This window comes from Euwallacea fornicatus, chromosome 39 (genome assembly GCF_040115645.1).
Source record: "Euwallacea fornicatus isolate EFF26 chromosome 39, ASM4011564v1, whole genome shotgun sequence".
NCBI lineage: Eukaryota > Metazoa > Arthropoda > Insecta > Coleoptera > Curculionidae > Euwallacea > Euwallacea fornicatus.
The window spans coordinates 505,916-520,219 of NC_089579.1; positions in this window are offsets into that span (position 1 = coordinate 505,916).

Below are 14,304 nucleotides of genomic sequence, written 5' to 3' on the forward strand. Positions count from 1 at the left end.
CATGGCGCGGCAAAGTTGTGCTAATGTGATATTAGTCCGGAAGGTCATGGCGACCGGAATGCACCTAGCTGTGTGAGCTATGGTATAGAGTACCGTGGAGTACTGTTGGGTATAGTGGCAAGAGCCGCAGTGTGTGAGGTCTTGGAGACCTTAAGGTACATAGTCGAATGGGGTATGGTAGAGAGTGCTGTGGAGCACTGCTGCTACATATGCTTGGTAGGACTATGGTACATGGTCGGTACGGTTAGGTACCGTTGAGGACCTGTCAAAAATTGGTTTGGCACGATAAGATCAGCGTGGCTGATGAGTAGAGGGATCCTAGTTGTCATGGCGAAGGAAGGGTTGTTTGAAGGTGATTTAAGGCTGATGATGAGATATTTAAATAATGACGGTCATAATAGTAAATAAATTCGATTTAACGCCTTGAGATAATACTGTGGTGATTAAGGATGGACACCTTTGTGATTTACTGTGGGTACCTTTTTCGGTTAGCAGAAATATAACAGTTTTTGTTTTTTTACAGACACACCCGAGGACGTGTGATTTGTCAGGTTGGCCGTGTCGGAGATTTATTAGCCCTTAAGTTTAGAAATGTAAAATTCTAGTTAGCAATAAGGTTGAAGAGCAGGCTGACAGCTTTATCGCGGAGATAAAGTACTGTCGAACGAGGTCGCTACCACCAAGGGCGAAATCGAGGGGCCATGTGTGCGAACCTTCGTGGGAAACAGGGACTAACAGGTACTTTTATCCCTCGAATTTGAAGGACTCGCGAGATCTGGGAAACCAGAAACCGAAAGGGACAGGCAGATTAGATTGGCAAGTGACGAGAAGCGCTTGTGTGGTAGCGAATTCGTTGGCTTTGCCCTTCTTCTATTCTTGCTATTGAAATAAAAACTAACTATATTGCATCATCATGGAAAACCTTCCTGTTGATGCTCCGACATATATATATATATTATACAGGGTGGGCCACGACTAACGCCTCGGAATTTCATGACAAATCCAAGACATTTTTTAACTGTTTCTTTTTCGAGGTGTACAGAGACTAACTAGAGCTACATTTTCAAATTATTTTCAAAGTATACAGAGTGTCCCAAACACATGTAATTGACCAAAGTTGCATTTTTTAAAATTGGGAACCCCTGTATATTATATTATTTTTTAACTCAGCCATTAAAATGAAATTAAGTTGTATTAAGGTTTATGGTGTCTAACTCTAACAGTTTTTGAAATAATTCAGTTTTTGTCAAGATTCAAGATAATTCTCAACACCCAATCTCTCATCCCATATTTAAGTTTTTAAAACAAAATTTTAATAGGAATGCCATAATGCAACTTTGATCAATTACGTGTGTTTGGGACACTCTGTATACTTTGAAAATAATTTTAAAATGTAGCTCTAGTTAGTCTGTGTACACCTCAAAAAACAAACAGTTAAAAAATCTCTTGGCTTTGTCGTGAAATTCCGAGGCGTTACTCACGGCCCACCCTGTATATATAATAATATATATTGCCAATATCGGAATTCGTGTTGTGGGACTTCAAGAGGACCTAATGCGTGACATTTTAATTAAAATCAAAAAATCCATTACCCCCGAAATTACGTGACTGCAAACCTCAATAAGTGAGTCATTTCAAGTGGATTGCCGCGGTTTTCTTAATGACATCGTGTTCAGCACCTGAAAATCTAAAACTTTTATTAATATTGCGCTGTCCGCAAAGGCAGCGGTTTCTAATTTCCGCAAAATTTCCCCTTTTTAACTTCTAAATTTTTCAAAAGTCGCATCAGTGACGTCACCGTAAGCGAATGCTTACGCGATGCCGGGGGACCTTCAGCGTCATTTTTACGTATTTATGACTATCGTTGGCTGCATTGTTTGGTTTTCGGGTAGCGCGTTAATTCCATTGTATTTTCCATTAATGTTATCTTTTCGATTGTTAAATAACTGCAACTGTGCTCTGACAGAATGAAGGACAATTTGAGAAAATCCCGTGAATACCTCATTCGCCTAAGAATCGAATAGTTGTTGGGAAAATACCCAACATCTTCACCCAGTAATAAATTTCTTTTTTTTTTTGCCAACGTAAGCCCTTCTTAATCACCCTTAAGGGCGGTGTTTACATCATTCAAATTCATACACATTCCACGCTCATAACTCTTTTCACCCATCATTTTTCGCACACCTTCGTGGTGCCGCATTGATGAGCAATCCTTATTCCTCTGCACTAATAACTCACACTAATTGGTATGACTGTGAGGTGGTAAAAATATGTATACAGGGTTATTCAGATTCGACGCTCATCATTATCTCAGTAACCATAAGAGATACGAGGTGGGTTAAATTGGGGCGAAGTTGTACAGTTTGGAGCTCAATAAAATGCCCTTTCAAAATTTGGAAAATTTCGATTACTTCCGCAGATATCCGTAAAAAACCGAAATTTTGAAAAAGCGTTACCTCGCATCTCTTATGGTTACTGAGATCTCAATGATGAGCGTCGAATCTGAATAACCCTGTATATATGAATAAGATGAGGCTCACAATCGGTGGGAAAATTCAGATTAAGGGCAGTCTCATGTAGTCTTTCACACGACACGCAACGCCTCTCCAATTCTCTCTATACACTCTTGCAGCCTTAGTAGGATCCCAATACTGCTCTCAATTCACGCATAACATCTGCCCTGCTCCAAAAAAGCTCTCGATCGTCGAAGGTTCTTGACGATCGGTGGTCGCTTGTGGTTTTCTGGTTTACCCCAATTCCATACTTTGCTATGACCTTCGTCACTTGTGTCCTGGCGTTGGACATTTAGTTAAATAAATATGAGCGTGTTTGTCCCGCATCGTTTCAGCGCCAAATGAGCCCTGGTCCTTCGGACAGAATAAAATCTAGACGAAAGAGGGAGAGGCACTGCCAACCAACCGTGCCCCCCTTGAGTCTGGGGTGGCACAGCAAGCGAACGCAAACTAGCCCCGTTTAATAGTGTCCCCTAGTTTTACGCATTTGTGAATTTGGACACGATGCAGTCGAGAAAATTCAAACATTCCATTTAAAATGAGCAAGTTTTTGAGGATTGACGGTACACAATCTGGAAGGTCCATCATGGGGAAGGTGCACACTGTTTGATATTAAAACACGTTGAAGCGCAGTTTATTAGGCACGAAATCGGTCTTGCAGGGCTCCCCTCGGAGCCCCATAAGAGCGATTCTGAAATTCGCATCGGTTAGGGAACAGCATCGATTTCCGCAAGACCTTGCAGCTAGGTGTTCCATTTGAAACAACGAAATTGACGCTGAATCCAAAAATGGCAAAAAAATTGGGAAGTTCCATTTGAAAAATATAATTTGGTACTGCCACGTATTTACAAAGGACCCGGTACATTTGAAGGTAATTTCAAAATACATCCCTCAATGGCCAAAATCTTGATTTGCAATATTTCCTTTGAAAACTCACGTTTACTGAGTTATCGTGCTTTGACGCACCAATGAGCAACCCTCTATAGTAGGTTCTTGAAGTGTCGAGTTCCAAAATACTACACTCACTTTCACATGAATTTCGTCTTTTGGCCTGCATTCATACCGCCCAAATCTACGACCGCCACTAACCGCCCAACACCGAGCTTCCAGATTGGCCTGGCGTCAAGAACGAGTTGATTGGAGTAGTGAGTGGAACAACATCGTCTTCGGCGACGAGTCGCCATTTTGCTTATGGATCCATGATGGTCGTGGAAGAGTCAGACGATGCCGAGGCGAAAGAAGAAATTTGCAATTTTGTGAAAGGCGCCACACAGCTTTAACACCTGGTGCGATATGTGTTGGTGGAAGATCTTCTCTTGCGTTCGTTCCAAGCACCCCAAACGCACGTCGCCACGTTCTGAGGCCAGTATTAGTGCCCTTCGTGCGAACTTCACCAAATGGCATTTTCCAACGGGATAATGCAGGACCACACATTACTCGACAATACCTGGAAGAAGCACGATTGGAAATACTGCCTTGGCCTGCACGGTCACCGGACCTAGCACCCATCGAACATCTTTGGGACACGGTGAGTCGCCGTGTTCGAAATTTACCGAGGCCTCCAAACAATCTACGACATCACCTTGAGGTAGCGTGGAGTGAAACACCCCAGGAGGGTATTGATCATTTGTTGCTGAAGCATGCCGCGAAGGGCACGTGCTCGCATTGCCGTACGTCACTCATTATTAATTTTTTAATTAACGAGTGTTGTATCTTTTTACCGAAAGTCTGATCATTTGGTACTCCATTAGGAAGCATTATTTTGCCGAAGTTACAAGACTTAATTATTAGCATTACTGGGTGGCGCATTTCATGTGAAAGTGAGTGCATTATTAATACCGTTTTTTCTACATTTTACTTGTCCATCAAATGATCCAAAGAAGGTCCCATAACAAAAGGAATTCGACTCCTTTTAAAATAAGATACCACTAACCTCCCCCCGTTGAAGAGGTTAATTTTGACGACAGCCCTCCCTTCGTGGGGGTCAGAGCAGGGAAGTGAGTAAAAAACATGCCCTCCTGAAAACTAAGGTTTACAAGAAAAAAACCTGAGTAGAAACTTTTCGGCGCGTCACCCTGTACCAAGAGACGCTGTAGAGATCTTGTACTGTATTGAGCAAAAACAGCTACTGTTTGTATACAAATTGCTCTGCGAGTCTTATAAATTTTCTGGTAATTTAGAGAAGAAAATGTATGACACATGCATGGCGTTGAGCAAAAAGGATGACGGTCTTTAAAATCTAATTTGTGTAAGCCAGATTGAGCTGTGGAGCTGTAGCTTGTTATAAAAGTCTTAGAAACTTTCTGGAAATGTACGGAAAAAGCTGTAGTAGTCCAGCTCTACACTGAGTAAAAAGGGCGACTGTTCATACAAGTAAATTTCTGAGAAATTGGCAGAATTTGATTGAAAGCCTAAAGGCCTTAAAACTTGTTTAAAACGTAGACAAGCATTTCTGCAGAACCTGCTCTGTATTGAAGGAAAAGTGATAGTTATTTACGCAGTTAAATTCTTGCAAGCCGGGTGGGCCTGTCGACTTGCAGATCGGCCTAAAACGATTCACAATTGACAGTAACATTTATACAGTGCCGTCATTGGAAAACTCCCCACCTCCAGTATTTTTTGTAGGAAGAGAAATGGGTTTTAACCGAAAAACACGTCGACGTACCCATTGGAGGGAGATGTCCAGAACCAATGGGCGTTCAATTTTAGGTTTCGCCCTCTTGCCCCCCCCCCCCCCTCCGGGTACCATCACTTAAAATTTTCACCCGACTTGGAACACGTGACTTTAAAGGTCCTGAAAATTCCGATTCATTGCCGTTCGGAAAAATCAAATTGGTCGATCCGCTCTCCCGATAGGTCAAAAATCGATTTTCAAACGTTCTCGTACAGTTATGACATTTATTTGCATTAAAGCTTTCCCTTTTTGTCGATAAGAGAGATAATGGAGTATTGTATCTTAGTTTTTGTCGACTTTTCTATTATTTCAACGCAAAAACGTTTTCCGGTTTAGATAAAATTAAATTGAATTCGTGAATTAGCTGTCTACCCGCGAGTGATGTGTACTTTAGAAGAGAGAATCGATAAGTTTCTAATGATAAGCATCTTGGGGAAAACGTAAATCATCGACATGTGTTGAATTTCGTCAAGAAAATTGAGGGAACCGGTCCGCAACAGAGTAAATAAAGAAGTCGAAGTTCTTGATGAACGTGCACGGGTTGAGTTTTCGGACCGTACTATAGGTACTACCGTGCGCACCGGTGTCGATCTTACCACCCCAATCCCGAAAGCGGTCTAATTGACAGATATTTCATATGTTCCCGTTCACGAACTTGTAAAGCTAAATCGGTTTTTCTTTACGAAATGAGCATTCTTGAAGGATTCGATTTTGCGAAACAACGACCCCGAGAATTGAATCTGAACCCGATTTAATCAAGAATATTTCTTTCGATGATGAATCAACTATTTTCCTGAATGGCTTTGTAAATAAAGATAACCGTATATATCGGGACAACGAGAATCCTCATGTGTTTCGAGGGGGTTATGCGCAGATTCCTCAAAGGCTTAATATCGGAACTGGAATTCTGGGGGATAAAATAATAGGTCCAACTTTTATTCAAGGAAATTTAACTGCCGAATCATATTTCGATTTACTACAAAACGAAACCGACCCATCTATTACGCAATCCTTCGAAACCCAAGGCGATGAAGAGGGAAATCCTTTCTTGGATGAACGACATTTATACTTTCAATATGATAGCGCACCATCATAGTATACATTATGCATTCGACAATGGCTGAATGAAAGGTCTCCGGACGTATGGACCGGCAGGAGAGGCGTTGTGGAATGGCCGGCGAGATTACCAGATTTAACGCCTCTAGACTTCTTCCTTTGGGGTTATTCAATTGAATACGAAATCGTCTCACGATATATTCAGGATCCACGAAATGGGGTTAGCAGTTAATTAATAGACACATTTCAAAACGTCCGACAGGAATTGGAGAACAAGTTTTACTCTTGTTTAGGCAACAAAGGTCAGCATTTTGAGCACCTAATAAAGTAAAGTTTTGGAGAATTTTACTTCGTTAGTTGAATTGTTTGTTTCAATTAACGTCATCTTGATTCTTTGCGAGAAAGTTTAACTGATTTTAGTTTCCTAAACGGTAACGAATCGGGATTTTAAGACCGTTAAAACTTAAAGGGTAGTGGTACCTGGGGGCAAGGGGGCCAAACCTAAAATACAACGAACCCCGGTTTAAACGAGTCCCCTGGTGTCTAAGTCGACGTGTTTTTCGGTTAAAAACTAATCTCCTTTGCGGCAAAAAATAGTGGGGGTAGGAAGTTTTGGAGTGATGGCGCTGTATGTATATGTCGGAGATTTATCAGCTCAGGTTAGTTCAGGTTAGTTCTTAAGTTCAGAAATGTAAAATTTGAGTTAGCAATAAGGTTGAGGAGCTGGCTGACAGGTTCATCGTGAATATGAAGCACTGTCGAACGAGGTCGCTACTACCGACGCAATTAAGGGCCATGTGTGGGATGTTGTCCGTGGGAAACCAGGACGAGCAGGTACCGTTCCTGTTTAGGCCAGGGACTTTTAGTCTCTGCCTTACAGAATCGACTGCCTCACAGGGCACCCGAAGAGGTATCTCCCTTTCGCTGGTAAGAGTTGTTACGATTCGAAGGACCAGACGCTGCTGCGTCAATTGAGATATGTGGAGTCCAAGGGTTCGGGGAAAACAGACTCCGTAGCACGAACCAATGGATTTACTTCACACTACAGATATCACTCTAATTTACACACTACAGCTTTACGACTTTATATACACTACAGATTTACAGAGTCGGTACTGGGTTGCCCGAGATCTGAGAAGGTTTACGTGTACGGTTTGAGAGGTGTTTTACGTATAAGTTACGGACCAGAGGTTTGAGACAGAGAGTTTCGCGTTCACGGATCGGGATGTGTCCGAGAAAACGGGAGAGCGTTGCGAACGCAGGTTTTGATAAGAACTGTTGGATTTTTTGCCTGCCAGGGATGGTGGGGCTGGAGGGAGATCACGACGATAAGCCCTTGACCAATCTCAACCGACACCGCCCCCTGGTTCGGGTGGGAAGCTTTTCCCCAAGGGTTTCCACGGTCAAAGCCCAGATGTGGCTCGCTGGTTCCTTTGGTATTTCTATTGGTGCCCCCCATAAATCGGAAGAGCGATAAATCAAGGAACCAGTGTCGTCACCGAGGCCGGGTTTAGGCAAGTAGGGGCAAGTGCTGCATCGCGGGGTGCGATGCAGCAGATGTGCATTGGAATTGTCTTTAAGGCCTAATTGGAACCCAGCGACGCCGCTGACTTATGTTGGGTCTTTTCCCAACAATTCCCTTGAGCCGGGAGGACCACGGGGAAGGAGAAAAGTGAAGAGGGCAGTAGGTAGAAGAGCAAAGTAGCGGTCGGGTAGTAGCGAGTTCGTTATATAATAAATGTTAATATAATAAAACATTAACGTCATTAATGATGGAGAACATTCCTAACGTCACCCCGACATATACGTAACATGTTTTACACTTGTTTATGATAATTTCGTCCAAACTTCGAACGAGGATTAAAAATGGTGACGATTTCGTCCATTAATTTCCATAATCGTTTGGGAAGCAATCCGCTTCCCTGAGCATAGACCTTCTCGGTGCGTGAGATTAAAATCAAACTTCCATCCTCGGGTAGTTTTTATCGCTGCAAATAAATTTCCACTTCCGCAATAAAAGTCAATTAATACATGCCCTAATTGCCCTTATAAATTTCGCTGCGTGGTCTTCCTTTTTATGCTGTTGTGTTAACGTCCTTAGGCCGCATTGCAGCGATACCATCAAAGGGCGACGGATAGGGGGTATTGAAAATATTTTCATAACCTCTTGAAGGGTCCTCCTTCGGTGGATCCCTTCTTGGACCGAACAGTAAACGGACGTAAATTGATAGGGCTTTTATTGTTTTTTGTCGGAGTCCCAGTGAATCGGTCTGCGTGTGTCGTATTTTGATTGCTAGGCAAACGTTAAATTTGTTTGGTTTTCTATTGCGGCAGCTTGATTTTCGATATAATGGCCCTAAATTGGAGGCCTGTTGACTTTTTGAATGCGAAAATAGCAGTGGCAGGAACGTCGGGATGTTTATTGATGGAAGAGGTCATTTTGTTGATTTTTCTTCTTCTACTTTCGACTTACATAAACGCGCAGCCTTTTGTTTGAATGTTAAATATACCATAAGTGGCTCTCGTTGCTTTGTAACAGCTTTAACGTTAATCCCAACGGTTATTTCAGATACATTGCAGGGCTCCCGTTCGATTTTCCCTTACCGCCAATGTGTAAGGGACAGCTATTTGCAACTCCGTGGGCTTTCTGGCGCCTTTGTGCGGACGCCCCCCTCCCCCCTCCCATTCCTGGGAGGAATAAATAATAATTAAAACAAAAAAAATCAAAGCAGCAGAAAATAGGACGAAAATTATTTCACGCAGCAAACCCCAACAAATGGCATGAACAATGTCAAGCTTACAAGCGAACTTGAGATCAGACCGCTCAGCGATAACGCTTAACTTAATCTTCGTACAAATGCAAACGCGGACGCCAAAATCGAGCCTCAATGAGGCACACGTCGACGAATTAAAGCTACATACACGCCACTGTATCGAGACACAAGCGGGTGTGCGAATTACCGAAAATCTTCACAGCTGACACAAGGAGTCGAAAAATGTTCACCACCCACAAAAAATCACTCCTCACCATCGCGCCCTACCAAAACTTGTACCAAGACTGATCAAACGCGAAGGGGAATTATACCGAACGTACTCACGCAAGACGAAGAACTAAAAAGAGAACTGAAAGAACCGAACAGGAACATCAATTCACTGATGGCACAGTGCAAACAAGAGAAACAGGTAGGAGCATGCAGAAAAATTGAACGGGACCAAGGAGAGACGTGCTGGCTGAAAATGACAAAACTCTCACGATACAAGAAAAACATCACTGGCAGCGCAATCAGCGAAAACGGAACGGAATTGTACACAAAGACACCGCAGACATGTTTGCCAGACATTTTCAAAGGGAATTTACTATGACCACAAATTCTAACTTCGGCGATCAAAACTGGACCTTAGTCAATAGCTGGCACGGAAACTACTCTTTACAAACAACAAGAGTTACCAATACCAACTAATTACTGACGCAGAATACGGCGAAGCATTCGCAAGCATTATAAATGCAGCTGCAGGAAAAGACAGCATGAAAGGCAAAGTACTGCTAAATCTGACCGTACAAACGCGCGAACTCCTACTGGAACCACTCAACGATTGCATCCGAGCAAACGCGTTACCAGAGAGCTGGAAAACATAACAACTATAGACCTATAACATTACTTTTTGTACTAAGCAAAATGACTTAAAACGTAATCAAAAAGAGACTGTAAAATTGAATTGGGTACCACATACCAACGTACCAATTGGGCTTTGAACCTACGCACTCGATGATACATTCACTTTTTATACTCACTAATAACATGCAGACCTCATACCAAGAAAACAATAAAATATCATGTGTCTTTATGGGCATAAATAAGGGCTGCGACAGTGTTAGGCACAAAGGACTATTACACAAACTTAGCACACTGAATTACTTGGTATATATTCTAAGGACCCTTTTAGAAAATCGACACCTAGAGGTACGCATAAACAACACCCTTTCTTTTCCCTTCTCCCCTGAGCCGCACAGAATCGTCATTTCTTTACCATATTTACCGCCACAGCATATACGACCATAACTTACAAGATAAAGATCACTTTGACAAAAAGGCATGTATACTACAATTCGCTGATGACACTGCACTTATCGCACGACAAAACCATGAGGAAAGCGGTGGAAAAACTGCAAACGCTAACGGGCAATCCGATGACTTGGTTCTACAGATGGGGACTAGCACCAAACGCCATCAAAAATCAACTGCTACCTCCAAATCATCAGATAAAAGACTGCTCCGCAACAGACGGTCACCAAACACGTACAAAATACGGAAATAAAAATCATTAAAAGAACCAAACACTCTTAAAAGAGCTCTGAGATACAAAAAGAAAGGAATTAGTGCCGGAACGGCCACCAAAATTTATATGCTAAGAGTAATTGTTACAGAGAGAACAAGAAAGTCCATACGAACTACTGAGCAGATCGCACTAAGACATCCCGAAAACCCCCTCCACGTTCTGTCCAACGCACATTTATATGAACAGACTCTAATGGCTACAATAATGGAAAGGTTATTATAACTACAATACAAATGGAAAGACAACTACTACAATTCGATAGTACTTAACCCCCTTTGCCGAAGAAAACGGAGAAGACAATCTCGCATCTTCTTCTTTTCCACTACACTGCTGGAATATTTCCAAGAATTAGCTTTTTTTTATTTTTTTTCTTTTTTTTCTTTTTTTCTTTTTCTTTTTTTTTTTTATTTTTCTTTTTTTTCTTCTTTTTTATGTATATTTAATCGAATTGTAAAGAAGAGAAGTAAAAGATTATGTCACCGACAGAAAGGCCTTAACGTTTGGACAATGAGGCCGATAGCTCTTTCCTAACGAATTAAGATTTTCTACTGCAAGGACAAAAATGATCAACTTTTGATGTTTGTTTATTGCTTTAAATGTCGCTTATATCACCGGCAGCCCTAATGGTGTATATTTTTAAAAATTTAAATGTGGGGCGAAGTAATATCGTAAATAAAACGTGTTTCAACGCTACATCCAATGGTGTAATGCGACTTAAAATCAATCAGTTTTTGAGAAAAAGAGCCATAAAATTGGTAAAAAAACAATACAAGCTTAGTAAATACTGCATAAACCGTGAAGAAACTCGCGTATTGATAGGAAATTGGTCTGTTTCCGATTTTCTGTTTACAGTTTTTAGTTATTTTTGTTTATTTATTTTAGCAATCAAAGACTGTTTGTAAACACAAAATCTGAAACAAAGGAATTTCCCATCAATAAACAAGTTTTTTTTATTGTTTATGTACTATTTAACTGTGCTTTATTACATTTCTCACCAATTTTACAGCTTTTTTTTCTTAAAAACTAATCGACAGATTCGGAATCGCAATATACCGTTGAATATAGTTTTGAAAAACCTCTGATTTGAGACGTCAACGGACCTATGTTTCAATTTCAAAAAAATCATTTTGCGCTATAGGTGACTTAAGCAACATTTAAAAAAATAAAAAAACGTAAAAATATAGTATTTTTCGTCCTATTATAATAAAAAAAAAGTTAACAGGCAGAGGGTGGGATCCAACAAAGATTTAAAAAAATTTAGTGACATAAAAAATTATACAAGTTTTTTTAAATCTTTGCTTTAGGCTTTTTTTTAACTAATTTTAAATTATCTTATTGTATTTTGTAATTTAAACTTAATATTCAATATTAAATTGAGCGCGTTATTTTCGTTTTTTGATTTCATTATGGGACAACATTAAAATTACGTTTCAAAAGATATTGAATTTAGAATTATTCGGAACAAAATAATAAGTATAAGTTCACGTCCAAGAAAAAAAAGCTAATAACGTGCATTTAATATTCTTGCATTAATGACTGCTTGAAGCTGACGAGGCTTATTTTGAATTAAATCCAGAATCATATTCTGTTCAATGTTACTCCAGTTCTGCAATAGTAGTTCTTCCAGCTCCTGGACAGTCCAAGAACTATCCAGGAGCTGGAAGGATGCTGTCGAACGCGTCCTGCCAATTTAGCCCAAACATGTTCAATGGTATTCGTGTCTGGACTAAGTGCTGGCCAATCAAACCGTCTAAGGGGGCCGTTCTGAATCAACTGCGTTTGTGTGTTTGTGAAGTGCTCAAGCTATAACTGAGCTTCCTCCCCAAATAGAAATCGCTCGTCGACACAAGTCGCGACATACCTTTCTCCAGGTCTTTTCCATACTCGCCGACGTCCGTCTGACTCATTAAGAGAAAAACGCGATTCATCTGAAAACAGCACTTGCTCTAGTCATCATCGTTCGGTACCAATTCATTTCGGGCAAAAGCCAATCTTGCAATTCGATGTCGACGATACAATGGTGGCTCTGTAGTCTGCCTTCTACAAGTCAATCGACGAGTACGAAGCCTTCTTCTAGCAGTTCATTAGCTAAAATTAACATCTATAACCTCTTAAAGTTGATTCTGAAACAAAAGTGCAGAGGCTGTTCTATTCCTAACTTCTAAACACCAGGAACCAACTACCTCTTGAGGTAGTAACGTTTTTTCCCAGATCCTGATCTTCTGGTCAGCAGGTCAGTCTGTCGTCAGCGCCGGTACTCATTTTGTACAGCACATGGGTTTTAACGAACGACCCTTGCAGATTCACTTCTCCTCGACCTTTTTGTACCCATACCACAATTCTTGCTACAACAACAAAATCTAAAGGCGTTATGGCCTACTAAATGAACGCTACAACCAATACACCGTAAAGCTAATAGGTTTTAGAAAGAAAAATCACCAATAAAATGTGAATTAGGCAATGAAATATTAATTTGTGAATTAAATTAATCGAATTCAATTATCGAATAATTATTTAATAATTAATATATCGAATAAAAATTGAATACTTAATTGAATTAAATTAACCGCATAATAATAATTAAATTAAATTAAATCGAATTTACGTCATTCCATAATAGTAGTAGCTACGGGAGAATACGTGACAATACGTGACAATTGACAAATATGATAGGTGACGTTTCTTGAAAAACAAATGATCTTATCAGACCAATTGCTTCCTGATTAATTATATTTTTTAATTTTTTTCCTTTTCTCAAGCTTTTTTTAAAATGAATGTTTATTACAATCTGTCATTACAGGACATTTAGTAATATTTGACGCATTACATATACTAATTAGATTACATATTTGTATAGGAAGTTCGACAATTCACGCCCCCAATTATTCTATCTTACAATCTATCCGGAGCTTCGAGAGGGTTGATCTTCTTAGTCTGTTGGTGTATTGTGACGAATCTAACAGATTGAGGGCAAGATGATTGGGATGATGGTTAAGTCGGTCCAGATATTTGTTGCTATATTTGGTGATCTCTTCACCAACAGTAGGGACTTCAAGGTCTATGTTAAGGGTGTCGTTGGTCACATACCATGGAGCTCTGGTCAGCATTCTAAGGGTCTTTGATTGGAAGCGCTGAACGATGTTTATGTTTGATTGGCTAGCTGTACCCCACACCTGCACGCCATACGTCCAAATAGGTTGGATAATGGATTTGTAAACGTGTAACCTGTGGTTGAGGTTTAGATCAGATCGATAGCCCAAGAGCCCAGATAATGTTTTTAGTACTATATTCATTTGCGTTATTTTTGCTTTGATGTGGTCATTCCATGTTAGCCTCCTGTCTAGATGGGCACCTAGGTCCTTTGCTGAATCTTGTTGTGGGAGAGGGACTTCAAGCAGTTTCACAGGAGGGCAACTCCCCCTACGCAAGATGAAGGTTACTTGGCTTGATTTGCTTTGGTTTACGCGTATTCTCCATTTTCCTAGCCACTCTGCCAGTTGCTCCGGGTATTGTTGGGCGATTAAGGAGGCAGCTTCTGAGTTTTGATGTTTACAAGAAGTGCTGTGTCATCAGCGAAGGTTGATAGCACTGAACCTTCGAGGGGGAGAATATCGCTGGTATATGTCGTGTAGAGGAGGGGGCCCAACACTGATCCCTGCGGCACTCCCGTCCGGATGCCACAAAAGCACGAGTGGGCCTCATCAACTTGGATGTAGAAATTTC